Source organism: Mesocricetus auratus, unplaced genomic scaffold (assembly GCF_017639785.1).
Source record: "Mesocricetus auratus isolate SY011 unplaced genomic scaffold, BCM_Maur_2.0 Super-Scaffold_100031, whole genome shotgun sequence".
Lineage (NCBI taxonomy): Eukaryota > Metazoa > Chordata > Mammalia > Rodentia > Cricetidae > Mesocricetus > Mesocricetus auratus.
In genome coordinates, this window is record NW_024429212.1 from 1,817,704 (window position 1) to 1,844,111 (window position 26,408).

General features: G+C 42.2%; 1 long non-coding RNA gene across 1 annotated transcript in view; it reads left to right on the forward strand.

Moving 5' to 3' along the window:
- The window catches only part of LOC110343256, a 202,365-nt gene extending 190,580 nt beyond the window's left edge, over positions 1-11,785 (forward strand). The window contains exon 4 of the long non-coding RNA XR_002385466.2: positions 11,488-11,785. This is a non-coding gene — a long non-coding RNA (uncharacterized LOC110343256). The remainder of the gene's footprint in view (positions 1-11,487) is intronic.
- Positions 11,786-26,408: the final 14,623 nt, after the last annotated feature.

A 26,408-nucleotide genomic window follows, 5' to 3' on the forward strand; every position in this document is an offset into this window, starting at 1 on the left:
GATCCAGACCCCCTGAATGTGGGTGTCAGTGAAGAGGCCTGGGCAATCTATGGGGCCCTGGGAAGTAGATCAGTATTTTGCCCTAGTATACAAATGGACTTTGTGTGTTCACACCTCAAAGAGGGATACTCTCTCAATCTGGACTCTTGGGGGGAGAGCCTATGCCCTGCCCTGAACGAAATGACAAACTCTGGATATCCATTATGGGGAAGGGAGTGGGAATAGGGTGGGAGGATGGGTGAGCTGTTGGGGGGCTCGGGAGGAGGGGAGGGAGAGGGAGCTGGGATTGACATGTGAAGCAAGCTTTTTTTTCTAAAAAAATTAATAAAAACCAATAAAATTATAAAAATGACATGAAATAAAATAGGGGAATCAGAGGTTTACCATGGGGGAGAGGCTGTATGTGCAAAGGTTGACAAGTGTGAAGTTGAATTCTGGCAAAATAGGCATGTGCCAGTCAGGCTGAGGAAGTGTCATTTACTGTGGAACTGTCAAACTGAAGGTTTTGGTGCTGGCTTTCATTTTTTGTTATTGTTTGCTTGGGTGGGGGAAAACAAACTTTATCAATGTAGGTTGTGTATCTAGAATCCAGAATTCTGAACCTGTAGCTCTCTGACATCTGGAAAAGTGAACAATCCAGAACATTTGGAGCATGGGCCAGATGCTAAAACTGGAAAATCTCACACTTGACTTCATGTCATAGGCTTCAGTGAATCCATAGGCCCATTAAAAATACATGAAACTATATTTGTGGCATTTCCACATCGGTTATATAATACATAAATGAATTTCAAGATAATTATTGAATGATTGGCTATTTGTAAGCTGATAGGTGCCCTGTTTGAGTTTAAATAACTAAATGTCAAAGAAGGTAGGCATAGATGGTTGTATGGAATTGATTTTTCATCATCATATTTCATGGTAGGAACCTAGAAGACAGCCTAGGCTGAAGAATCCATTTGCTGGTGGATAGATCAGGTTAATCCCAGTTTGAGATTCTTCGATTCTTGGTGTTGGGGAAGGTATAGCTGAACCCCTGAAGGACCAGGCTGGACTCTTGAATGTCTGATGTAGTTGCTAAAGAAAGACATACTTTTGCTTGCTTACATGCCTTGCATTTGGAAATTCTTATGATGCTAGTTATGCTAGGTCAGGGAGTAGGAGGCAAGGTTTGTATCCCATTTGTGTCACAGACCAACTAGATATCTTTGAGCAAGTCATTACACTCTTTAGGGCTCTTCAGATTCCTTATAGCAATGGAGAGTGGAGGCAAGGTGTTGCGGGATGGGTGACTTCTAAATGTGTTGTTTCGGGGGCTCTCTCAGTTCTTGTCTTCATAAAGAAAAAGATTCAGTGTGCAAATGTCCACTGTTGGACTCCCTAGACACTTTCAAGTAAGACAATCCAATAAATCCTCCTTTATATTATATATTGTTGTTTTCACACACATATAATAGGATGTATATATATGTGTGTGTGTGTATATATACACATAATTAATTGTGTTCCTTTAGAGAAGCCTAACTAGTGTGTGTTTATTTGGGACTGATGCGGCTCTAGAACATTGATATTTGTAGTGATTACATACAAGATGCATTAGCTATGTATGAGATATATACTAAAAGAACCACTAAGATGACTTTTCAGTCAGCTCTTCATCTCACTTTATAGTTGAAGAAAACAGCACCTATTGTGCTAGAGGGAATGTTTCTATATTGCAGCAGATCAGTGAGAAATTCAAGTTGAGACGTAAGGTTCCTTCGGCTTAACATGATTTGTGCTTCTGCCTTCATCGTCACATTCCCTTAAACATGACACATTAATATTTAAGACGTGAAAAGAAACCTGGAATCACATCTGGTAGATGTGACTTGAAACAAGACTCTGTGTATTAGTCACTGGTCTTCTTGGGGCAAAATACCTGACAAAGCAAGTGGAGGAAGGAAGGGTGTGTCTGGGCTCATGGTTTAAAGATGTAGACCCTTATGGTGAGGAAGACTTGAGGCAGGAATATGATGGAGCTGGTTACAGCAATCCACAGTCCCGGAGCTGAAAGAGACAAATGCTTGTGTTCAGCTCATGTCCTCCTTTTTATTCTGCCTGAGACACCCCCAGCCAATGGAATGATGCCACATACATTCAGGGGTGGATATTCTCTCCTCTATTAAACCTTTCTGGAAACATCTACAGATACACCAAGAGGTGCATCTCAATAGTGATTTGATGTCATCTTTAAAGGTCGAATGAGCTTGTATCTGCTCATCTCTACAAAATGATAGGAGCACCTTCTTGAATGGGTCATCCTGAAACTGGAAGAAAATACCATGTGAAAGCAGTCTGCATGCAGTGTGAGTTAGGTATATCCTGAAGGTGTTTTGTTTTTTGGTTTTTCGAGACAGAGTTTCTCTGCATTGCTTTGGAGGCTGTCCTGTAACTCACTCTGTAGACCAGGCTGCCCTTGAACTCACAGAGATCTGCCTGCCTCTGTCTCCCAAGTTCTGGGATTAAAGGCATGTGCCTCCCATCCTGAAGTTGTAAAGGCGTGTGCCTCCAACACACTGGCCATCCTGAAGTTGTACTTGGGAAGTTCTAGAACTCATCTTTTTGCAGCTCTAACCACTCAGACTTTGCAGAGATATACTTACTCAACAGTTTTTTTCAAAGTGACTAGTGTGTGTCCATGAGACAAGAGCTACTTGGGAGGCAATCTACTGATGGGAGGCAGGATTTCAAGCTATCCTACTAATCTGACCATTATCCAGTGTCTGTGGAAGACATTCCCAGCAAGAAAGTGCTGTCTATGGGGGAGTGAGGAGAAGGCTGCTATGGACACTGTAGACAGCTCTGAGCAGCCACCTCCCCATCCGTGGTACACATTGAGCAGGTTACTGCCTTTCTCTTGCTTGAGCTTTCTTAAACACTCTCTCATCACTGTTGCCATCATTTTTATTACATTTTCTGCCTATTTATTTGGACACCTATGTGTGAGTGTGTGAGTACCATTGTGCACCCATGGAAGTCAGAGGAAAACTTTGGGAGTTGGTCCTCTCTACCAACCATGTGTGTCCTGGGGGTTGAACTCAGGTTCTTACCCTTGGTGGCAAGCACCTTTATCCACTGAGCCATCTTTCTGGCCCTCTTCTTTTGATTTTTATTAGGAGTAAATGTTCAGACTCCCATGGTTTATTTATATAGAGAGAACATTTCCAGATTAGGTCACCAAACACATTTTGAGACCTTGTTTAATCAGGACATAATTATATTATTATAACTATACCAGGTGCACACAAATGCAGGTCCTACTTTAAAACATTAGAAAGTGATTCTCCCTTGAGAAGTTCATGCCATACTTGGGTTTATCTTTCTGTGACATTTGGTTTAAGTCCACATTCTCAATGTGCTTAATTTCTTCTGAGTGCCTCCCAACTCCTCTGATTAAGCTTATCTAAAACATCATTAATAGAATCCCCAGTCCTGTTCTACAAAAATTAGCAATTAAATTCACTAGCAGCTTATTACTAGTTCTGAGCTTCACAGAAAATAGATTATTAAAACAGATGTAAAATTTAGAGAATTGATTAAAAGTCATGCTTTTAATGTAAGTTTTTCCCTTGACATATTAGATAAAGCCTTTGGTCAGAAAACAGGAGTATCTGGATTTTGATCAATTTAATGAATATGTGGTAAACTTGGAATTGTTTGAGTGGGAGGGAGCAAGAAAGCTGATCTCTGGATTGATGCTCCCAGATGAAGTGTCTCTGTGAATGCCCTTCTCTCTTGACTCTGTCTTGCTTCTTATTTGCTTATCATTTAGTTAAAAAGATGGTGTAGAGTATTCATCAAATAGTTTTAATGATAATTTTATGCATGTTGTAGTTTGCTGAGCCCAGGCCATTTGACAGCAAATAAGGACTGACTCTAGAGCTCAATTGTCTCGGGTTACTGAATTGATTAGAGTTGGAGAAAGTACACATGTATGCGAGGAATAATTCGCCATGAGTGCTCATTGCACTCATCACCAGTAGCAGTGAGAGGAGTGCAGATTCAAATGAGATTGCTTTGCCTGACAACCATTGTCATCTACACCATTTTAGTTCAGCAGCTTATAGTATGAGGTGGCATCTCATAAGGGATTCCATGAGCATGGGCATGTGAAAACGTTCATTTGGAGAAAGGAATCAGTGTTTTCTTTCTTTTTTAATTTAAATTAGAAGCAAGCTTGCTTTACAAATCAATCCCAGCTCCCTTTCCCTCCCCTCCTCCCCAACCCCACCCCCAGCTCTCCATATCTCCCCCTATCCCCACTCTGCTCCCCAGGGAGGGTAAGGCCCTCCATGGGGGATCTCCAGAGTCTGTCGTTTCATCCAGGGCAGGGCCTAGGCCCTCCTCCATATGTCCAGGCTGAGAGAGCATCCCTCAATGTGGAATGGGCTCCCAAAGTCCATTTGTATGCCAGGGATAAATATTGATCTACTACCCAAGACCTCATATTGCCTAGGTCTCCTCACTGACACCTACATTCAGGGGGGGGGGGAGTTCTGGATCAGTCCCATGCAGGCCTTTCAGCCATCAGTCTGGGGTCCAAGAGCTCCCCCCTTGTTCAGGTCAACTGTCTCTGTGGGTTTCACCAGCCCGGTCTTGACCCCTTTGCTCATCATTCCTCCCCATCTGCCAGATTCAGTGTTTTCTTGAAAGTTCCCTGGCATCAAAGTAAACTATTCCTCTTTCATAGCACAGCTCAAGGCAGGGGAGTCTACAGTACCACTCTGCCCCTCTGAAATGATTTCCTTTCCTACTCCTGGGTATGGATTAGGCAAAACTCAGATGCGTTAATGACCCTGGGTTAAAAGGAATAGGGAGACAGAGAATATGATTATGGAAACGAAGGTCTGAAAGCTTATTTAGTTTTTATTTGATGATCATAAAATGAATTCCTAGGCACATGTCATCCAATGCTGGAATTCTTGCTTAGTATCGTATTTATATCATACTTTATTCTAAAACCTAACTGAACAAATTCTTCCGGTGTTGGGAGAACAGATGATCTTATTCTGAGTGATGGGTTATCATTGCTTACACAACTAGGCTTTTACCATAAGTAATAACACTATCACAAAGCCCATCTCATGGATCTATGTGATTAGGTTTACAGACCAGTTCCCAACACTGTGTGTCTTTATCTGTCCCATGGCAGCTGTCTGTAAAAGAGAACTTAGATTATCAAAGATTAACCTGATGTGTTTTAAAAATGGTTGAGGACATGGAGTTTCCTTTAACATGTCCTTTCCCTCAGAATAGACACGTTTGACTCATCTGTCGTCCTCTCCACCCCCACACTTGACTGCTTGCTCTCCTTGGGGTGATGTGCCAGTTCTCCACTTGCAAGTAGGATGACCAGCGTGGGTGTGCTGCAGGCCCGGTGTGACAATGGAATCACTTCCTCGCTGATTACTCTTCAGAAAACAGTCTGATTTTTCTCCCTTGAAATGTCATGAGTTCTCTCCGTGTCTGATAGAAAATAAAGCCCCGGTGGCTGGGAAAGGAAATAAGATAAGGTCTAATACTTTGATTTTATTCTGGTGAATGAATCTTTCTCTCTAAGTGCCCCCCTGCCTTGTGGTCACCCGAAGGACTCGAGGGGCAGGAGCGACTTCATCTGGGAGTGGAGCAAAGGTCACCATGGTGGGTGTAACTTCTGATACAGAGAGAGATTGCTCATCCTGTGACTGTGTGTTTGGCTCTGGGCTTCCCTGCCTGTTGCAATGACCTGGTTACTTTGAAATTTTGTCATTCAAGAATTTCACACCCATGAAAACACCACTGTGCAATTTCCCGAGGTGGGGTGTAAGCATCGTTTTAAGGCTTAGATGTGAGCCTTCATATTCCTTACTGTTGTATGTTGGCTGTTCCCTTCATCCTAGTGTGTCCAGTAGAGCATCTCTACCAACAGGTACATGGCTGGGCTTCCTCTGTCCATTTGCTGCTTACTGTGATGATTGTGTGTCAGTGTTAGGCTGAGTGATACCCTGACACAATCATTATCTCTGCATATGATGGTGAGAGTGTTTCTGTCAGGCTGCAGTCCCCACACATGTGAGTGGCAACCCTTGGATGTGACCTACTTAGTACTTAGACCTTCAGGATTCGTCTCAATACCACTTAAAGCTCTCCTGGTTCTGCTGTCTGAAGACCTCAGTGTGGATCCTTGTTGGTTCTGATTTCTTAAGGAATCAGAATTGATACAGTATGAGAGTGTGGGTCCACTTATAACGCAATAATTCTAGAACTCTGCATGTTTACTCTAGGAGCTTTGAATTTGGTGTCATCCCTTTGCTTAATTTTGTGTAGAGAAGAAGAGTGAGTAGCTACCATTACCCTTGGCATACTATTTGTATGCCTGTGTACTTCAACACTGATGCAAACACAGCCATGCACATGTGTCTGTACAAATACTTGCTACTTGCAGGATCATTCTGTGTTTCCTGGAGATCAGCTATATTTTTTATCATGATATGTATTTTAGCTCACAACTGTGAGTTTAGTTTTAATATTTATTTCTCTTTGAAGATGTACAACCCTAGTAAAAAGACCTATTAAAAAGAGTACTAGCATTCAATAAATTATGGTTTTAAGAATTTTATTGGTGGTTGTTTAGTGATTTCTAGGTGAAGTGAGTTCATGTTGCCTTCTGAGATGTTGTAGAAATATCTAATTCTATCATGGAGATCTGTGTGTTCAAGTTCAAGAGTGGATGTGGTGCTAGGCACTACAGAAGAGTCTGAGAGCCTTTTAAACAGCCATATCATTTTTACTAAGATATCAGAAACTGGAAGGAAGAAGCTGAAGAAGAGATCAGACAGAAGGAGAGGAGAGAAAGAAAAAGAGAGAGAAGGATGGGAGGTGGTCAGGGCCCTTTTAAAAGGGAACATACAGATGCCTGAATACCAACACCTACTACAATCTGGTAATTCCAAGGTTAAGCTCATTTGGCTGGTTCTAGCCATACCTGTAGACCTGGGATCTGTACTCTTTTCTTCCCTCCCTCCTCTTCCTCCCTGGCACTGCTTCACTGTTAGATAATTACACTCTATGGCAAAACTCTGAGCATCAGAACTCCTTTCACAAAAGAACAAATGAAGCTCATACACTGCTATTGTGGCCAGCTCTGGTCCCAGTCCCAGGGCAGAGCCTGGAGGGATTGCTGCAAGCCTGCTCCTTCTCATCCGCTTTGGACAGGAAGATCAAGGACATGAACAATAAAGGTTGCAAGAACTTAATCCTGGAAGACTAGGCAGTGGCTCCCTTAGCCCTATTGGATTTGAGGGATAGAGGTCAAGTGTCTCCTTTGGGAGAGTTCTTAGGCCTTGCCATCCATTAGCTCTGAGACTTCTCTGGGTTGCTTCTGCAGGCTCATTTGACAACAGGACACATGATGATACAGCTTAAACAGACCCTAATGATAGCACAGTCTCAAGTTCTACAGAAGTGCACATAAAAAGTCTGTCTCTCTCCCTAGTGGCAGTGTCGTATCCTGACAGAGAAACTTGCAGCAGACCCATGCCTAAGCGCTTCTACCTTGGCTTACCTGTTCAGCTGTCCTGACATTGGCCGGTGCCCTGTCAGGGCCCTCTGCTCTCTCAGCTCATTTCCTTGTCTGAGTTCAAATGCATACTGTGGCATGCACAAAATCAAATATAACCAGCCTCACATTTCCCTACGTGGCTCATGGGTGTTCTTCAGCTTCTCACAAATACAATGCAAACCATTAGACTGCTAGAGGCAGGGCTGGAAGCATACAGAGGATTAAAAATAAATTATCTCTGCCCTTTCGTCTTTGTTAGCAGGGGAGATGTAGAGAACACAGGGCTCCGAGGACTGGAACCCTGACTTCTGAGGCTGCGGATGGGGTTTTAGCTTAGAGGACACATCAGTACTTCTTCCCAGGTCTCTAGGGAATGCTGTCAAATTAGCAGGAGCTACTGCAACACATCAGCTGGCAGGTGGATCTTTGTTCGGGAGAATGACAGCCCTGAAAAGCCACTCTGACTTGTCTCACACCCCAAGGGTGGGTGTTGACATCCTGTTGTCAATGCAGAAGGAGATGCCAGATATGCTCTGCTCCAGTGGGACCAGTGTGTAGCAAGCAGGAAAGCATGGGGCAGATGATGGGAGGTCCCTGCTGCTTCCACGCCAAACCTTCTTCTGCAGCAGAGGTGTGTGGATTGTTTAGATAGTGCTGTGTGCTCACGATGAAGAGGTCCATACCACAGAGAAAACAATGAGACACATGTAGGTACCTGCATGTGTGTGTGTGTGTGTGTGTGTGTGTGTGTATGCATGTATGTAGTAATGTATGTAATAATGTATATAGTAAGGGTCTGCTGGCCAGTTGGCTTCAGGCTTCGCCTCCCTCTGCACCCTCAGATGCTGTGGTTACGGGCACATGCTGCTGTTCCTGGCTGAACTCATACTCAGCAGGCACATTAGCCACTGAACCATCTCCCCAGTCCCTACCTTTTAAGCTTTTAAAGATGCACTTTGTGTCAGCACAGCTGGGGAGAGTTCCCCGATGGGAAGTCTCCCTTCTTCCTTGGCAGCTGGCAACCTCCAAGCTTTGTTGCTGGCTGTTCTTACTTCACTTCACAGTATGAAGCACATTTGTTAGGTTTTTTTTATTGTTGTTGTTTTTTAATGCTTTTTTAAAAATCTGCCTCATCTGTCTTTGGATGAGTTGTTAGCACAGAGAAGACATCAAAACATTTGCTGAGTGAGTCAAACACGCCAAACGGTGACATACATATTTGTACAATTCTATTATCTTAAAAAGTATGATAGTTTTTCTTTGTATCTGCTGTCTTGGTCGTTGACTTTAAGTAAACACTATAGCAGCAAGAACATGAGACATTTTCTGAGCATATCTGTTTGGAAACAGGGTCACATGTATCCCAAGTCGGGCTTGAACTTACCTGTAGCTGAGTATGGCCTTGGATGTCTAATCCTCTTGCTTCTACTCTGCCAGTCCAGGATTATAGGTACTGGACAACAACATACCCAGAGATAAGCATGTTTTATATTAAACATTCCCAAGGGCTAGTCTCCATATGAGAAAGTTGAAAAGTAAATCCTGGTCACAGGATGGGGCCTTATTCTGACAACTCTACCGTTGCTGAAGTTCTTGTTAAATGAAAATGCATGGGACATTTCTGAGTTCCTGGCAATCAGAACTTGTTGATAGCACCTGGGAGTACTGGCTGTTTTCCCCTCCCACCAGCCTCTGCAGGTCAACCTAAGACCTTTGTCTTTGCAGTCACAAAGTGTGTAATGTTTCCTGGTACCCTACCAGGGAATGTTCTTGAAAGGAGTCTTGCACCACACAATATAACTGGCGAATGAGGGAGCTTCCTGCTTTGTCAGAACAAGGACAAGGTAGGCATGGGAGCAGCCTAACCTCTGCAGTGTTGAGGGTTGACTAGAACACGTCCTGGGCCACCTCCTACTTTTACGTGATGTGTAGAGAAGCCTACAGTCTTGGTGTTCCAGAGCCTTCATGCTCAGCATCAGCGCTTAAACCTAGGGAAACCTAATCAATTGGCAGGTGATTAGAAGTGATTATCCAGCTTCCCCAGATACTGGTCTAGAGGGACTGATGAACATGTCCCTACTGTCAGATCTTCCCAGGCTACTCTGTGTTCCCCAGCCTGGCTTTATCATTACACTGATGACTGTTTGCATTGCTATCCCATTTCACTGCACCAGAGATGATAACCTCTAACTGAAACTCACCAAAGCAAACAGAGACCAGAGATGTGTCCTTGTCTGGGAATGACACTAACAACAAATGCTTGTCACACATGCCAAGAACAGAACCCATGTTTTAAGGTCTCCTTTCAATAAGAATGTAGACATGACTTCCTTATGCAGAAACCTAAAAATATGGCAGAGACACTGCCTACAGAAGACTACAGGGCATATGAATATTGCAGCCAAATTTTGCATCTGAGGACAGAACTTTCATTCTTGGCTCAAGACAGACACCTTTAGTTGCCAGTGGTTGTACAAGGCATGTCTGTCTCCTTCAACATAGGACTCCTTTGCCTTGGTGAGTATTTCTTGGATTGACCAGGACACATCTTCGTAACAGAAGTTTCTGTCCTGCCACGTCCTGCTGCCCTTCAGCCCCAAATAAGCACACAGATACACATATTAATTATAAAACTGTTGGCTGATTGGTAGGGCTTCTTACTTACTAGCTCTGCCTTAATTATTAACTCATTTCTATTAATCTAAGTATTTCCATGTGGTCTTATCTTACCAGAGAAGGGTCTGGACCTGTTGCTCTGCTACATGACATCTCCTGGAGCCTTTCTCTCTTTCTGTCCCCAGAATTCTCTTCGTCTCCTAGCCCTGCCTATCTTCCTGCCTCTATTGGCCAATCAGTGTTTTGTTTATCAACCAATAAGAAAAACATATATACAGAAGGACATTCCCCCATCACTTCTTTTTTTTTTTTTTTGGTTTTTTGGTTTTTTTTGTTTGTTTTGTTTTTTTTTTGTTTTACAAGACAGGGTTTCTCTGTATTGTTTTGGAGGCTGTCGGTCCAGCCCAGCCTTGAACTCACGGAGATCCGCCTGCCTCTGCCTCCCGAGTGCTGGGATTAAAGGCATGAGCCACCACCGCCCAGCCCCCCATCACTTCTTAATTACAGCCTCAGGTGGTAATACCTGAGAACTCAACTGTTTCCTACTGCTCTTTCCAGCTCTTTGTCTTGTGGAAGATTGTATCATAGAGTGAGCTGTTAGAGGGTTAGAGCGAGCAGGGAACTGGCTTCCTGTTCCCATGTCAGTGCATGTGAAATGGGAGGACCTATCTGAGAGTGCCACAGAATTAACTAACACCTGTGTGCTGCCAGTGTGACTATACTTTACTCTGTAGGGAAAGCTCTTTGGAAAACCAACAAAATCCTTCCTTGCTGTGCTAGGAAATTGAGGCATGGGAGTCTTGGAAGCTTCTCCAAGATTATGCATTTTAAATGGCAGGGTTGGGACAAGTTCTGGTAATTTGAATCTGGACCCCAGGATCCAGTCTGTTCTCTGGAGTGGTTCATTATGGAGCTCCCAACCTGACAAGCACATTGGCGCTTGAGGAGGTGTCCTGGGACACTGCTGACACCACGGAGACTTCAGTTCAGGAAATGGATCCTACTGTCTGACCTCATCCTTCCCCTGTCTCTGTGAAAGGATTATCCATAAACTAAAAATGACAAGGGTGCAATATAGAACAACTGATCAGCAAACAGTTACTGAAATTGTAGAAAAATGAATGAGTGGGTTAACTAATAAAGAGAGAGGGGGAGAGATAAATAGATTTTCAATGTTCCAACAGTTGAACCAACTAGAAAAATGGAAACAATTCAGTAAACAGAAAATCCAGTGTTCTAGGAAAAAAAATCTTAGTACCAAATGAATGATTTTTTATTCTTCTTCTTAGAGAAAAGTAAAGATCCAGTCAACACTGCAGATGATTAAACATAGTGTGAAATCACCCATGGGTGACTGTGGGAATCAATCGTCTCTCGTCTGGCAGCCTCCACTTCCAGAGTCAAGAACACACTGGTATTTCAATGTGTACTGGAATGTCAATGCCACAAGCAGGCACTGTGCCAAACAGAACATCAGAGGAACTTAGAGCAACAGCGACAAGAGCTGCTGGCATCTTTGGTGGACTCTTCTGGCTGGCCTCACTACTGGTTCTTCCGTAGCTATCAGTAAAGCCATATTCAACTCCACGGGTGTGATTATTTTGAAATGTTTCAAGATTTCTCCTGAGCACACTCATTACACTTGATTTCTTCCCCCTTTGAAAACATGTGTTTTACATTTGGTTTCTGGGTTAATGGAATACTAGTGAGGTCCCAAAAATTCTAGTGATGAATATTTCTCCCATGGTTCATGGTCAGTTTCATAATTCATCCCCCTGTTCATTAACACCCTGCCCGTGCTTCACATGGTTTTGACAAGGAGTTTTTTCATTTGAAAATGACCTCAAAGTTTCATCTGAATTATTGATGTGTTTTCAGACTGCCAGCTAATCCCTTGGGGCAAACGCTGCAGGACCCCGCTGCCCATTACTCTGCCATGCTTACCCAGAATTTCTGAATCCCTCTGAGGGTCACTTGTGCCTCCTGGGATCCTCTCCTTCATTTCTTAAATGCCATCAGGAGGACGTTAAGAAGTGCAAGTATGAGCTCCTGTTAGACTTTACCTCAGGCTCTTTTTTTTTATGCAGTCATTCCTAGGGTACACAAATAGCTCTGAGGTAGTCAGGTAGTCAGGAATTTTGCTTTGTTTTCCTTGGTAAACTTCCATTAAATTTCTATCACATCTCTTCATTGTCTTGCTTGTTGTAGAAACACTCATGTTGTTATGACCAGAAGCTCCCGTGTATGCATTACAAACACATTTGTATTTAATTAATTATAATTGAGAAAACCAATGACTCTTTGTAGAAAATTTTAATTTCATTGCACGCACATACACACATACGTGTGTGTGCGTTTGTACCTATTGTATTTCACATATATGTCACACACATACATGGAGATTTGAAAAATATTTGGGTGTGATAACTGAATTCAAGTGTTTTACACATGCTCAGTATGTGTTTGTGTGTTGGGCCACTGAGCTAATTCAAGAGAATTAGGGAAAAATGTTTAAAAACAGGGTCTAAAACTTTGAGATAGCAAACACCATAGGTAGAGGAAGCCAGGCAGAACACTGTGGCACAGGGAACATGTCTTGACATGGGATGCCTAGAATCTTAGATGGGCTCTTGTGGTAAAACCACGGGAGCAGAAGGTGAAACTGTACTGCTGTCTAGGAGTGTGTTGTGTGTACAGGAGAGACAGGGTTCCGTGTGGAGTCCCGTGTAAGATATAGGATTGTCTGTCGAACTACTCCCTTAATCCATTACCCAGAAGCACAGATTTAAAGAGTGGCAGAAATAGATGCCAGGCAACACTAAGGAGTTCCAAAGCCCAACCAGGAAGAGGAATTGGGAGTAAAGATAGACTTTTGAAGATGTCACAGTATGGCAAGGGTACTGTGACAGAGTACAGCTCAGGTTTAGCTGTTGAAATGCTACAGGTTTCCTTTCAAGAAGAAAGCCTCAGCTTCACATCTCTAAGGCAGAGTTGTGTGCATTCGACCTTTTAAAAATGTCCCCTCTAGAGACAGACCTGAGCAAATGTTCATTTGGGCTGGTGTGTCCCTAATTTCAGGAGTAGGAAGTGTGTTTATCTCCATAGTGTTACCGATTGGCTGGGGTGATTTTGAGTGTGGAATCCATTCCTATCTATATACTGGAAGAAATTATGACCTTAGCAATGTTCTGTGTTCAAACTGAGAAAGCATTTAAAGGGGTTGAAGACAACCTTCATTTTAAACTCTTTTGTTCTTGAATACTGTTATTTTCCCTCCTTGGAGATATTGTCAGAAAACTGAAAAACATTTAAAATACATCATGTGAAACAATTGTAAGACACATCTCTCAGGCTGTGGTTTGCCCACTGCTTGTGAATCTGTGTGTGAGTACAAGCAGTCCCAACAGGCGGCTCTTCACTACAGTATGCAAAGTGTCATCACAGGCAGCCTTCATCACTAATCTCCTGGTAGAACCCACTAAGAAACCAGAGCGTGTCAGGTTATGGAGTAATGGGTTCTAATTCAGTCACTCATCAGAGTTCCTCACACAACTCTGTCAACTGTGTTTTCCTGGTTCTTCGCAAAGCCACCACCCTTCTAGGAACCTCTTCCCCCAGTGCTCAGGGTCTATCACCTCTTAGGTGTCTCTGTCTATCCTTTTCAGTTGGACCTCTTAAAAAATTCTCATTTCTTAAAAGGCTGCTGTCACCTCCTTTGGTTTGTTGAATTTCCACCTACTGATCTAATTTGAATTACACAGTCTCAAAGTCCATTGAAATAATAGTACACTTTTCAAATGGAAAAGGCTTTAAGACAGATAAGTCTATTTTTCTTTTGTGTGTGTGTTTAAATTGTTTTCCATTAGACCTGGAGGGCCAGCACCAGCTAGAACTAACATTTCTTTTAAACAGAAATATGCAAGAAATATAGAAAAACCATTCAAATGAAACATAACATTCAGAAAGAAAAAAGCTATTTATTAGTGCTTAATTAAGAGACAGTGTGAGCTAAGCAAGCAGAGAAATGATGTCAATATAAATAAAGGATGCCTGAGAGAACCCAAGTGAGAAAACCCAGGGCTTGCAGGTTGGTGACAGGTGGTGTGGCTTGGGCTATGGGGAAGCAGGGAGTCGTGAGGTAAGGTAAGAGGAACTATCAGTGATATTTTCAGTGCTGTGAAAAACACCTGAGGAAAACCATTTTAACAGAGAAAATATCTCTTTCTGATCATGATTTTGAAGGTTTTTAGCCCTGGGTTAACTGGCTCTGTGTTTGTGCTGGCTAGTGGCAGAACCTCATGGGGGTGGGATACAGCTGCTTACATCAGGACAGCCAGGAAGCAGGTGGAGAGTCCTTGTCACCAGCCAGTCTCTACTCCCTCTGTGCATCAGCCTGTGCTCTCCATGCATCCCTTCTAGAAATGTCCTCGCAGATGCATCAGAAGCATGCTTTGGTAATAGCCCAGGCAATTCTCAGTCTGACCAAGTTTACATGGCAGAAGCCATGAACTGTGCTGGTGGCCACACATTGCATCTACTATCACTTAGTGTGTCTCATTATATAGGAGTCAGATTCAGTGAACAGGGTTCTGAGGAATCTGATGTTTGTGCAATAAAATCATGGTTGTTACTACAGTAATGTGACCTGCTGATCTAATGGTATCCTCATTGAGAGTGAGTGGGCAGATGACAGTGTTGGAAGCCAGGAACATGGAATACTTACAATAGTCAGTAAGCATGACAGCGGATGGGAGGAAAAAGCAGAGAAACCAAGGCAGAAAGATTAAGGTTGCCAACATCATGTCTAACACACTCTGCTTCCTGATCCCGTTTCTCTGGGGATGCTTTTCGTGGAAAAAAATCCAATGCAGCTTTCATTTGTGATCAAAAGGAACAAACTCCAGAACTTCTTAATGACACTGGCCTAACCTCCGAGAGAGGCTTAGTGTCTCACAGAGCAATTCAAAGGTGCCCTTGATATGCCTGGGGAAGGGACAACTAATCAAGAGTTAATCAAATGGTTGTGCCCAGAGACTCTCAGAGGCAGGCTGTGCCTCCTGCACCCTCCCTGTCTCTGCTGACGCTGCTGCTCAGTTCCAGGATTGCTCCTGAGGCTGCAAGGGAAGGTTCTTGGAACAAATAAGTTGGAATTGCAGCTGACCTGACACAGGCGAGGAGGGATGTGATGAGAAGAGACTTTGAGAGAAGATCCAAGAAGGTGCATGTCAGAACTCTAAAAGGAGTGAGTGATTTCCCTCATGGCTAGCAGAAGGGTGGTGCCTATTAGCATATCAAAAGCTAATGATGGTATACAAGCTACTTCAGTACCACAGGTACCTGTTACACATTTCAAAGTCCATGCTAGAATCCCAGCATTGTCCTCCTTCAGCCTAAATGCAAGGCTGCCCTCCCTCCTGCAGCTACACCTCCTTATAACCTGGTATTTTTTTATTCCTCTCTCTGTCTCTCTCTCTCTCTCTGTCTCTGTCTCTGTCTCTCTCTCTCTGTCTCTCTGTCTCTCTCTCTGTCTCTCTCTGTCTCTGTCTCTCTCTCTGTCTCTGTCTCTCTTTCTGTCTCTGTCTCTCTCTCTCTGCCTCTCTCTCTGTCTCTGTCTCTCTCTCTGTCTCTCTCTGTCTCTGTCTCTCTGTCTCTCTCTCGCTGTCTGTCTCTGCCTCTCTCTCTCTGTCTCTGTCTCTGTCTCTCTCTGTCTCTGTCTCTGTCTCTGTCTCTCTCTGCCTCTGTCTCTGTCTCTCTCTCTATCTCTCTGTCTCTCTCTGTCTCTCTCTCTGTCTCTCTCTCTGTCTCTGTCTCTGTCTCTCTCTCTCTGTCTCTCTCTCTCTCTCTGTCTGTCTCTCTCTCTCTCTCTGTCTCTCTCTCTCCTCCTGTTTCTTTTACTATGCTTTTCCTATTCTATCCCCCTACCCCGAGAAGGGACCACTCATATACTCATACACTCTGCCTCAAGCCACCATTTTTTTTGTATAGTAGTTTCTGATATCCAACTCACATTTGTGTATTTTAATAACTGCATTTTATGGCTTATTTCTGTGGCAGTTAGTATTGATCATCAACTTAAACGGTCCTAGAATCATTCACGAGACCAGCCTCTGTACCCACTTGTGAGAGATTACTAGATTAGATTAACCTCCAGGCTTGCCCCTGAGGATTTGCCACATTACATTCAGTGAAGCCAGAAGACTCCTGAATGTGGCTAGCACCTTCAGGTGGCAGCCCAGATAGATATAAAGAGGTCTCAGAGGAAAACCTTATATTTTTGCTTGCTGATCTTTGTGTCTCTGGCAAGTTCATCACATTTTTACTGCTGTCATTGTCACAGCAGTTGCTGCTGTCACCATCCTTCACTGACATTAGAAGCCAGCTTCTGTGGCTATCCAACAGGACTCAAAGCCGGGTTCTCTAGGAAACCCTCCAGACCTCCAGTGCCAGACCAGCACTGCTGAGACACCTAGGCTCTTGCACAGAAAAGATCTCCACTGTCAATCTCACCTATGTGAAGACAGCTATTGCTGGACCACTCAGACTGTACTGTAATTCTGTCTTCTCCTGTTCATTCCATCTGATCTCCTCTGCTACAGAATCCTTGCTAATACAGTTCTTAATGGGTGACATTTTTTTATGTGTGCAACATAGCAGAAAGGTCTGCAAATACCACACATCTGCTCTGCTTACAGGTTCTTTATTGTGCCCAGGGGAACTCTATCTATGAATTTTTAGAAACAGCCCTTGGCCTTTCCTTGCAAAGTTGTAACTGGCAGGACTTGCAGAAGGGTTTGCTATGAGGGAAAAGAGGAACATTAGCTACTAGTGGAGTGCCAAAGTGTTTGGCCTCAGCCAAACTAGACAAATGGACTTACTGTATGATTAGAAGTTAAGAGTCCAGGGAAAAGGCTGGAGTGGAGTGGAGATTGGATAGGGAAGTCCTTTGTATGTTGTTGGTCTTTGTACTTTGTAGACAGACAATTATAGAAGATCATCATAAAAGGAGAAAATGCTCAGAGTCAGATCTTATGGACCTGACAATTTAAGAAGTCAAAAACAAATGAGAGTACCCCTCAAGAAAGTTAAGGATGGAGGTCCCTAGTTTGGACAGGAAGAAAGTGGAATGAGTAAGTCCCGATTTTCCTGGATACACACAGAGAGAGGCACACTAATTCCAAGAGGAGAGTGTTTAATCAGAGAAAACTGGGGGAATGAAAGCAACTTCAGATCTGAGGATGGACAACAGACAAAACAAAATACTAGAAGCCAAATCTCAATTTAGTGAAGGAAGAACAGATGTGAAGAGATAATCCCTAAGGAGAGGGCTGCTGGAATCCAAAGATTCTTTAATCACCAGACAAAATTGGTCCAAGGGAGAAGGTGTGCATTCAACATAAATTTTCAACAAGTAGGGTGATTTTTACTCTCCTACATTTTGACAGTCTATGGTACCAGATAATGGATCAAACACTAGTCTAGACATTGCTACCATGGTCTTTTAAAGACAAGATCGACTCATACAAGTGGCAGATCAGAGTCCCCAAAGGAAGAAACAGTTTTCTCTCTGTCATCCACAATTATATGACTCATATTCTCTAAACAGATCCCCCTATATATGTGTGTGTACATACGTGTATACAAATATGTGCATACATTGTGCGTAATCTTTTCCTGGGAAACAATAAGGAATGGGAAATTGGCTCACACAGGCATTTCCTTTGCATAGGAATAACAGTACTGGAAATTTAAGAGATGTGTGACAGAGCTGATGGGTTTAATTGCTGATGACATCAAGGGCCGAGCAAGATAAGCTTTTCTGTGCTTCATCCTTTATCTGAACTAAGACCCATCATCAACTTGTGTGTCTGTCTCTATCATATGCACTCCCACTGATGTGATGAAGATTTTAAAAGGTGGGTTTAATGACAGTGAAAGTCTGACAAAGTAACATTAGGGTCGACACTCAAATCATGCTCTCTGCAGTCTAAGTGGAGGAAGGAGTTGTGGGTGCGGCAGCTAAGAGATGGTTGCATGAGATATTTCGCCTTGGAAGTGGTAACCTCAAACTATAGTTGAGATATAAACAGCAATTAGATCATGGACAGAGCATGTGGTGACACCATAGTGCATGGGAACATGAAGGACTTGAGGAATTTATGAATGATAAACACTAGGGTATGATCATGGGATTAGACGACTTAAAAAAATTGTGTGTCCCCATGATCATGAAAGGACAGTGTTCAGGGGTAGAGTAGAGAGAGACTTGAGGGACTGTTGTCATGATGTGGGGCTAATGTTATCAGGAAGCATAGAGGGAAGACCTGGGTTTGGTAGTTGGCTGAATCCAAGTTCTCAGATTCTGGCATCACTCATGATGACTGCAATGCCAGAAAGATTTAGGAAGAAGGGAAGGGAGTCATTTCATACTAGTCACAAATAGTAAGACAACTTTGAAGAGTGGCATGTGCTTTCCCCAGCAATAGCCACAGCCTGACCTCGAGGTCTTGTTTCTCTATATCGCGGAAGGGAAATTGCAGACATGGTGAAAGTTAGAATTCCTTGGATGGATTGGATGAGGTAAGACTCATGCAACTGGAAGGCTCTTTAACATCAGAGGTTATTTCTTGACTTTGACTAGAGGGAGATGTGAGACTATTGAGGGTGATCAGGCCCAGCAATGCTGCCAGCTTTGAGAATGGTTGAAAGGTTCCATGTACCCAGGGATGAAGCAGTGAAAATATTTGGGAATGACCTTCAGCTCACAGAAAGCAAAGAGATGGTGACCTGGATTCCACAATCTCTAGTGATAGTTTTTCCCCATAGACTCTGTGAAAAGAAAGAGCTTCCTAAAGGATTTTTCAACCCATCTTTATTGATATTGGATTTATGACCAAAACGAAATGAAACAAATATATATTTATTCCACTAATGATTACACATGTGTAAACATACCAAGAGTAGAAAATAAGCCAGACACAAGTAGAGGAAGACGTGAAGTGCACCACTCTTGTGTCCTTTTTCTGAAAGTTTGAATTATTCTCAGGGCCACCACAGTAAGTTCTGAATGTGACTTCCTAAATAGATACTAGTAGTCAGGGCCCAAATATGATATTTCTGAGTAGGCCTCAGCTCAATTCCAAGAGCTTCAATCTCCTATTGTCTTTTAGATGTTGGCTGGTTACCTCCAGATGGCCTGACCTCAGCTGTGAATAGGTTCTAGTTTGTTTAACAAAAGACCTGGGGCCCTGGGTGGACCAACACATAGGACAGCTTTCTAATTCACTTGAAATATTTTTCATTATAGTATTTTACTGTATTTTCTTCTTCATTTTTAATTTTTTTCATTTTGGTTGTTGTGGGGATTTGAATAAGAATGGTCCCTATAGGCTCATATATTTGAACATTTGGGAAGTGGCATTAGGAGGTGTGGTCTTGTTGGAGTGGGTGTGGCCTTGTTAGAGGAAGTGTGCCACTGGGGGCAGGCTTTGGGATTTCAGAAGCCCAGGTTAGACACACTGACTCTCTTTTCCTGCTGCCTGCTGAGCTAGATGTAGAACTTGTAGCTCTGTTTCTAACATTATGTCTGCCTGTGTGCTTCCTGTAATGACAAGACTGGACTAAACATCTGAAACTCTAAGCTGGCCCCAGTTAAATGCTTTTCTTTGTAAGAGTTGCCATGGTCATGGCATCTCTTCACAGAAATAGAACAATGGCTAAGACAGTGAATAGTTCTCTTCAATTAGCTGTTGTATGCTTCCCATCTTCATGTCACTTCTGTTAATAGAGTTATAAGTGGCATAGCTATTTTAGACATTCTGAATGCATTTTGTGTATTTCTTTTTAAAATCTGACTTCACAAGAGTTCAACACCACAGGTCAATGTTTTGTCTAGGCATAAGTGTGTATTTAAAAGAACTTAAACCTCCTCCCTAAATGGAGAGATGACTTATGCCTACATCTACATTCACGGAAAATAACACTTCTTTGCTCTAGGCTCTTTGGATAACTATGGGTGCAGTGGGGTTCCATTGTGGTTTTTGAGGGAATCTCATCAGAAGCCTTAGAAAGCCCAACACAACATTTCATGTGTTCTCAGTTTAACAGTTGATATGTAAGATCATTTTGCTCAGTGATTCTGTTTTTTATACATCTTGCTTTTGACCTATATTTTTTCCAAAAATTAAATTTACATGTGCTTGTGTATATGTGTGTGTGTGTGTGTGCAAATGTGCATATGTGTGCTTTATTTTCCATGTGCTTGTGTATATGTGTGTGTGTGTGTGTGTGCAAATGTGCGTATGTGTGCTTTATTTTCCATGGTGTGTGTCTGTGTGTTTGTATGTAGGTCAGAGGACAACTTGGAGGAGTTGGTTCTTTTCATCAACAACATACATTCCAGGGTTGAAACTCAAGTGGTCAAGGCTTGTCACAAGGGTCTTTATCTACTGAGCCATCTTGCAGACCCATCTATTTCTTGCAAAAAAGTAGTTAATCTGTTTGTCAGACATATGTTCCTGTGTCATATGGAGTGTTTATGGTTACTGACATATAAAGGCAATCATTGTCATCCTTACTCATAAAATGATCCATGAAATATTTGCTGATGCTTTTTACATGTATTTCCTCATATAAATCCTCTTGGTAAATGTAAGTAAATGTCATGTAAGGAATTCAAAACTGTCTTTCAAAAAATTATAGTTTGAAGATGTTTATATTTGAAGGATTTAAACTTAAGAGCTTCCAGCAGTGGGGATATAGTATTTGAGACTCTTGAGATTGTAGCCCAAACCAGTGGCACTGTATTTGTGCTTACATAATTAGATCTGATTAATGTCCTCCCTCTCCTCCTGGGCTTTATGATCTAAAGGCATTGTCTCTTCTGTCTTCACTCCCCATGACTCAGCATGATGCTCTGACACTTGAGGTTCTAATCTATGAATGTGTGGCAAAGTAAGTGTTCCTAAGAAGTTTTGCGCTCTTCTCTAGTATTGACACGATTATAGGTGAGTGCTGGTGAAAGTTGGGAGGGCTCAGGATGCTCATAGCAACTTCATGGTCACTTGTAACTAGGACACTGGGACCTGGGCTAACATCCACACTCTTTTTAATGTGTATTGGTGTGAGGTAATGATTCATCACTTCTGTGTCTTGGAGGTATGGATGGAAGTTTTTGCAGGTGTAATATAAAGCTCATGAGAGATAGACAGGAATGATCCGACCCACATTTCCACATTTTAGGAGCAGTACCATGGGACCTCAATGATCTATTCATTTAGATCAGTATGGGAAGTATCTATAGGTGTTGCATATTTTTCTAGATCTCATTTCACCTGCCTCGTCTCTGCTCTGAGCTGTCTGGAGTCAACACCCACTACCTACTAATCAGGCATCCTCTGAGTCCCACGATAGTGTCTATGTAAAAGACTCCATAGAGACATGCATTCACGGCTTCTGTCACTGGCTATTCAAATATTTCAGTATGTATTCTCCTCTCTCCAATTTTGATTGAGATTTTTATGGTTATAAGTCACCAGATTTTCAGAATATCTGTGGATGAATGGAGTCTCAATTCAGAAAGCATGGGGGCAGAGAGACATGAAGACATTTACACAGTGCGTAGGGACTGTTCTTAGTATCTATGACAGTATCCAGAGGAGAAACTGTGGGTGATAATAATCACAAGTAATAGCTACTGTCTGTCTGTCACCTGATGGTTTTGTCACATGGATTTTCCCACTGTTGTGCTTTGAAATTATTGCTCAAGATTCCTGGGTTGGAAAATGAAAACCCAGAGGAATGGTGTGGAGAGGCAGGGTTAAAGATGCTGTCTCTGTTCTCATAAATGACTTCATCTTGATATCAGGCCACAGCTTCCTATAGAGGAGGGACCCTCTGCTTGCTCTTGTTATTATCCATCTGACATGGCAGGAAGGCCCTCATTAGTTGCCAGTGACTTGTTCCTAGTATTCCCTGCTCCAGAATTGTAAGGAAATAAATCTGCTCTCCATCAAATTCCCCAATCTCAGGTATTCTGTTATAGCAGCACTCCTTTATTCCTCAGAAAACCCTGTCAGTTGCAGAAAACCCAACCCTGGAAGTGTTAAGTTCACTCTCCTGGGCCTTATAAGCCAATAAATGTGGAGAAATATCATGTTTAGTTATCTTTCTTTATTCACATCTTTCACCCAAATCAAATTATCTTATCATTAAAGTTAATTCGGATTTTTCAAAACACTTAATCTAGTCGGGATTTAAGAAAGAAGTAAGGGAGATAAATATGATATTTATTTTGGGAACAAAGATAAATGGTATTGCCACCGAGGACTATATTTTGAATAATTATTTCATTTCCTTGGAAGAAGGAAAATCCTCCTGCCCTGCTCTAGGGAGTGCTCTGTGGTAGAATCTGTAGACTTCAGGAGGTGTAGAAAGAGAAAGAGAGAAGCGTATAAATCAGGTTTGTCTTCATTGAAATAGGAGCTCTCAGGAATGTGTGCTTATCAAACTGAACACAGAGACAAAATGCCTGGAGCATCCAATCCCCAGAATTGACATGCACATGCTCTGCTCAGAGATTACAATCACCCTAGGTCTTCCCTTCATGCATCAGAATGTAGTGGGCTCTGCACTTCTCAGTTGTCCCTGGCATGCTCTCTTTAGCAATGCAGACTTGTTTTAGACAAGCCATCTAAGTTCTTTGTCCTCAAAGGCCTCTGTAGTGGCTGATACTTGAAGAGGCTACAATCAAGGCTTAAAAGGAACAAATCTGAAATAGGCAAATGTGGCTAGTTAGAGGATGCATGATTAAAACATGGACCTCCCTGCTCTAAGTTGTCATGACTTAGGAATCCTCAAAAGAGAATTAAAACAGAGAGAAGGCTGACACTGACACTGAATAAATCTCAGGATGTGAGTCAGTCACTTTCCAGTAGGTCATCCTGATGGGGACTAGATAATATTGTGATCTGGTTCCTCTTGTAGGATGCTGTGCAAGCATCATCATTTCATGTAAGGAAGTCCCTTTGGCAACCTCAGGAATGGGCAATTTTCCCACAAATGTAACTAACAAAAACTAACACATCCCTTTAAAGTGGTTATGATATTCTGTGACCTTTAACTCCATTTGAAATTGAAATGACCTAGTATTGTGGTGCCATATTATTAAAGGAAGATTTCCCCTCCAAGAATTAATAATAAAACCTTGCATATCAAAAAGAAAATCATGATTTTTATCTCTTAAAATTCATTCCATTTTGAAAGACCTTATTATATTTGCTGTATAGTTTTTGTTCTTTTTGTTGTTGATGATGATTTTAAACAGGAGCAAACCTGCCTACCTCGTATCTAGACTAACATTGAATAGTGAGATGTCACCATCTGGAGTGGCTTTACTATTGGTAATACTTGCCTGTCTCGTCTGTAGTTGGTTGTTTTTTACTCTTTGGCTCTTTGGGAGGCCTACCACTTAGCTCCCAAATAAATTACACATGGAGACTTATTCTTTCTTATGAATTCCCGGCCTTAGCTTGGCTTTTTTATACCCAGCTTTTATGCCATCTACCTCTTGCCTTGGGGCTTTTATCTTTCTCTACTCTATACACCTTGCTTACTTCTTACTCCGTGGCTGGCTGTATAGCTGGGTAGCTGAACCCTTGCTTCCTCCTCTCCTCTTTTTCTTGCTCCTTGCTCTCTTCTTCCCTAGTTATTCTCTCTGCTTGCCATGCTCATCCCTACTCTTCCCTTGCTGTGGGATGGATGTGTGGCTCCTTATTAGACTAGTCAGGTGTTTTGGACAGACGAAGCAGCACACTTCACAGAGTTAAACAAATGCTACATAAAAGAATGCAGCGCATTGTTGTATCATTGAACAAATGCTCCACAGCATAAGGAAATATAACGCACCTTTAACTAATATGCAATAATAATCGTCTTTCCCAGGTTATCCTGTTCAAGTATGTGTTCCCTTAAATCAGTTTCTTGCCATTCCAGTGGGACACCATGGCCCTCACAAGGAAGTATTAATCTATATGTTTTCCAATATAATTAACTCAGAACTCAGCTGAATACTTTGCAAATAAATCATTCCATCCATTGTCTGTAACCTTGGGGATGAAAAGCTGTTAGTATTGGGAAAATTTTTATTACATTATTGGATGGAATATCATTTTTAATGTTTCTGGTGGGGGTAAATGAAAGACCCACGAAACATAAATTTTTATGGATGACTGATATCCACAGATCTTTTTAATTCCTCTGTTTTTCAATGGGAAATTCTTTCATAATTTAGGGTCTAGGGTATAAAGTGTCATGACTGTGTTGAAATTATAAAATGCAGGTGAGAGCTATGGATTCTGAGATCCCGGGTTTAGATTCTTTTGTTTGTTCGCCCATAAAGTTCTCCACCATGGGGTCAGATATTTGCACCACTGTCTTTGCTCCAGCGGGTCCCCCAGTGCACAAGCAAACCCTGCTTCAGTGATAATCCACCTACCCACATTATGCACACTGCCTGAGTATGAAAATACTCCCGGATGGGAGTTCTCAGCGACGGACACTGGGAACAACAGTGATTATTGCGTCTCTCCTGCAAGATCTTTGCAGACATTAGTGGAAGACGTGCAGAATCCAGCCTTGATCTCCAGTTCCATCCCTGCCCTTTCTGAATTACACCAACAATTACTGCAATGGGAGACAGCCACCAGTCAGCCGAAAGCCCTCCTCTTCCCGCAAAGAGTACAGACAAAGGGAAATCCTCCAGGCTGTTTCCAAGTATACTTTCCCCTCAGGTATCTGAAGTGGCATTATCATAGCAAAGAATATAATTTTAGCAGCTTGCAAACCCGTTTCCCTCTGTGAATAAGCACATGTACTTACGTTATGCACCCTCATGCTACATAATCCCAAATAACGGGCTGTCAACACAAAAGGGAGCATTACCTTACTCCAGAACTAAGGCCCCATACACTTTCTTGCAAATAATAATAATAATAAATAAATGGGTATTTTTCAAGGATGGCTTGAAAATTCACTGCAATCCCAAGGCAACTGTGATTCCTGTGTCATAAAGCCCATATTATTTCACTATTCAGTTTGCATGGTAAAACCTGCATTCAGGAAGTGACACGGAAAGTTTACAGGCACTCTGGACCTTTTGCATTTTAACTTTTCAAATGCATCATTTGTGTTTAATGAATTGGTGTGAATGAAGTGTGTGTGTTCATGTGTGTGTGTGTGTGTGTATACACAGAGGTATATGCACATATAATGTGTTTATACATGCATGTGGAGGCCAGTGGGCCATTGTGGTGTCTTCCTAGATCACTCCCCACCTTATTGTGTGAAACAGAGACTCTCACTGATTCTGGGCCTCACTGGTTACTCTAGATCAGGTGCCTAGGGACCTCCAGAAATCAGATTGTCTCCACTGTCCCACAGCATTGCATGCTGTCATGCCTAATGGTTCTCTTATGTGTGTGCTGAGGGTTGAACTCAGGTCCTCCTGATTGCTCAATAGGCACTCTACTATCTGAGCCTTCTCCAAAGCCGAATGTTCATAACTTTAAGATGTTCATTTATAAAGCATTTGACAACACAAACAAATCAAACTTGAAGTAATACAGACAGAAGAGTGGAAAAAGCATACATACACACACACCACATGCTGTGCTTGGTGGTGGTTGAGAATCAGATATTTTATGAAAACAGAAGTTAATGTGACTGTCCAAAGCTGTATATCCAATGGTTATTCCTTGATCCCTTGTTATATTTTTATAGTTTACATTATTATGTAAATTTATCTCCCTTCAACTACTGGCAAACTGTCATTGGTTTAACTATAAATTGTTCAAAATTGACCCCAAATGGAAGGCAAAAATTTCAGACCTTTAAAAGTAGTTTTGAGTTACATTGTGTTGTTATCTCCTTCCCAGGCCATTATCCTAAGAGGTATAAGGAGTTGGACTATTCTGTGTGTAAAGATATTCTTGGAAGTCTGTGATTTGTTCTAATAGACAAAATAGCTTTGCTTCATACAGAGAAGAAAGCAAACTCCTTAGATTGTAGATTCATTTGGTGAGCTAGAAATGGTATTGTTGTTGTCACGCAAATGATGCAACAAGGGCTCTCTGGAACACGAAGCTGCTTGTGTGTGACTGATGGCTGGTGGAGGGGAAGGAAGAATCTCCATTCTAGGTTGTTATCAGTAACATGG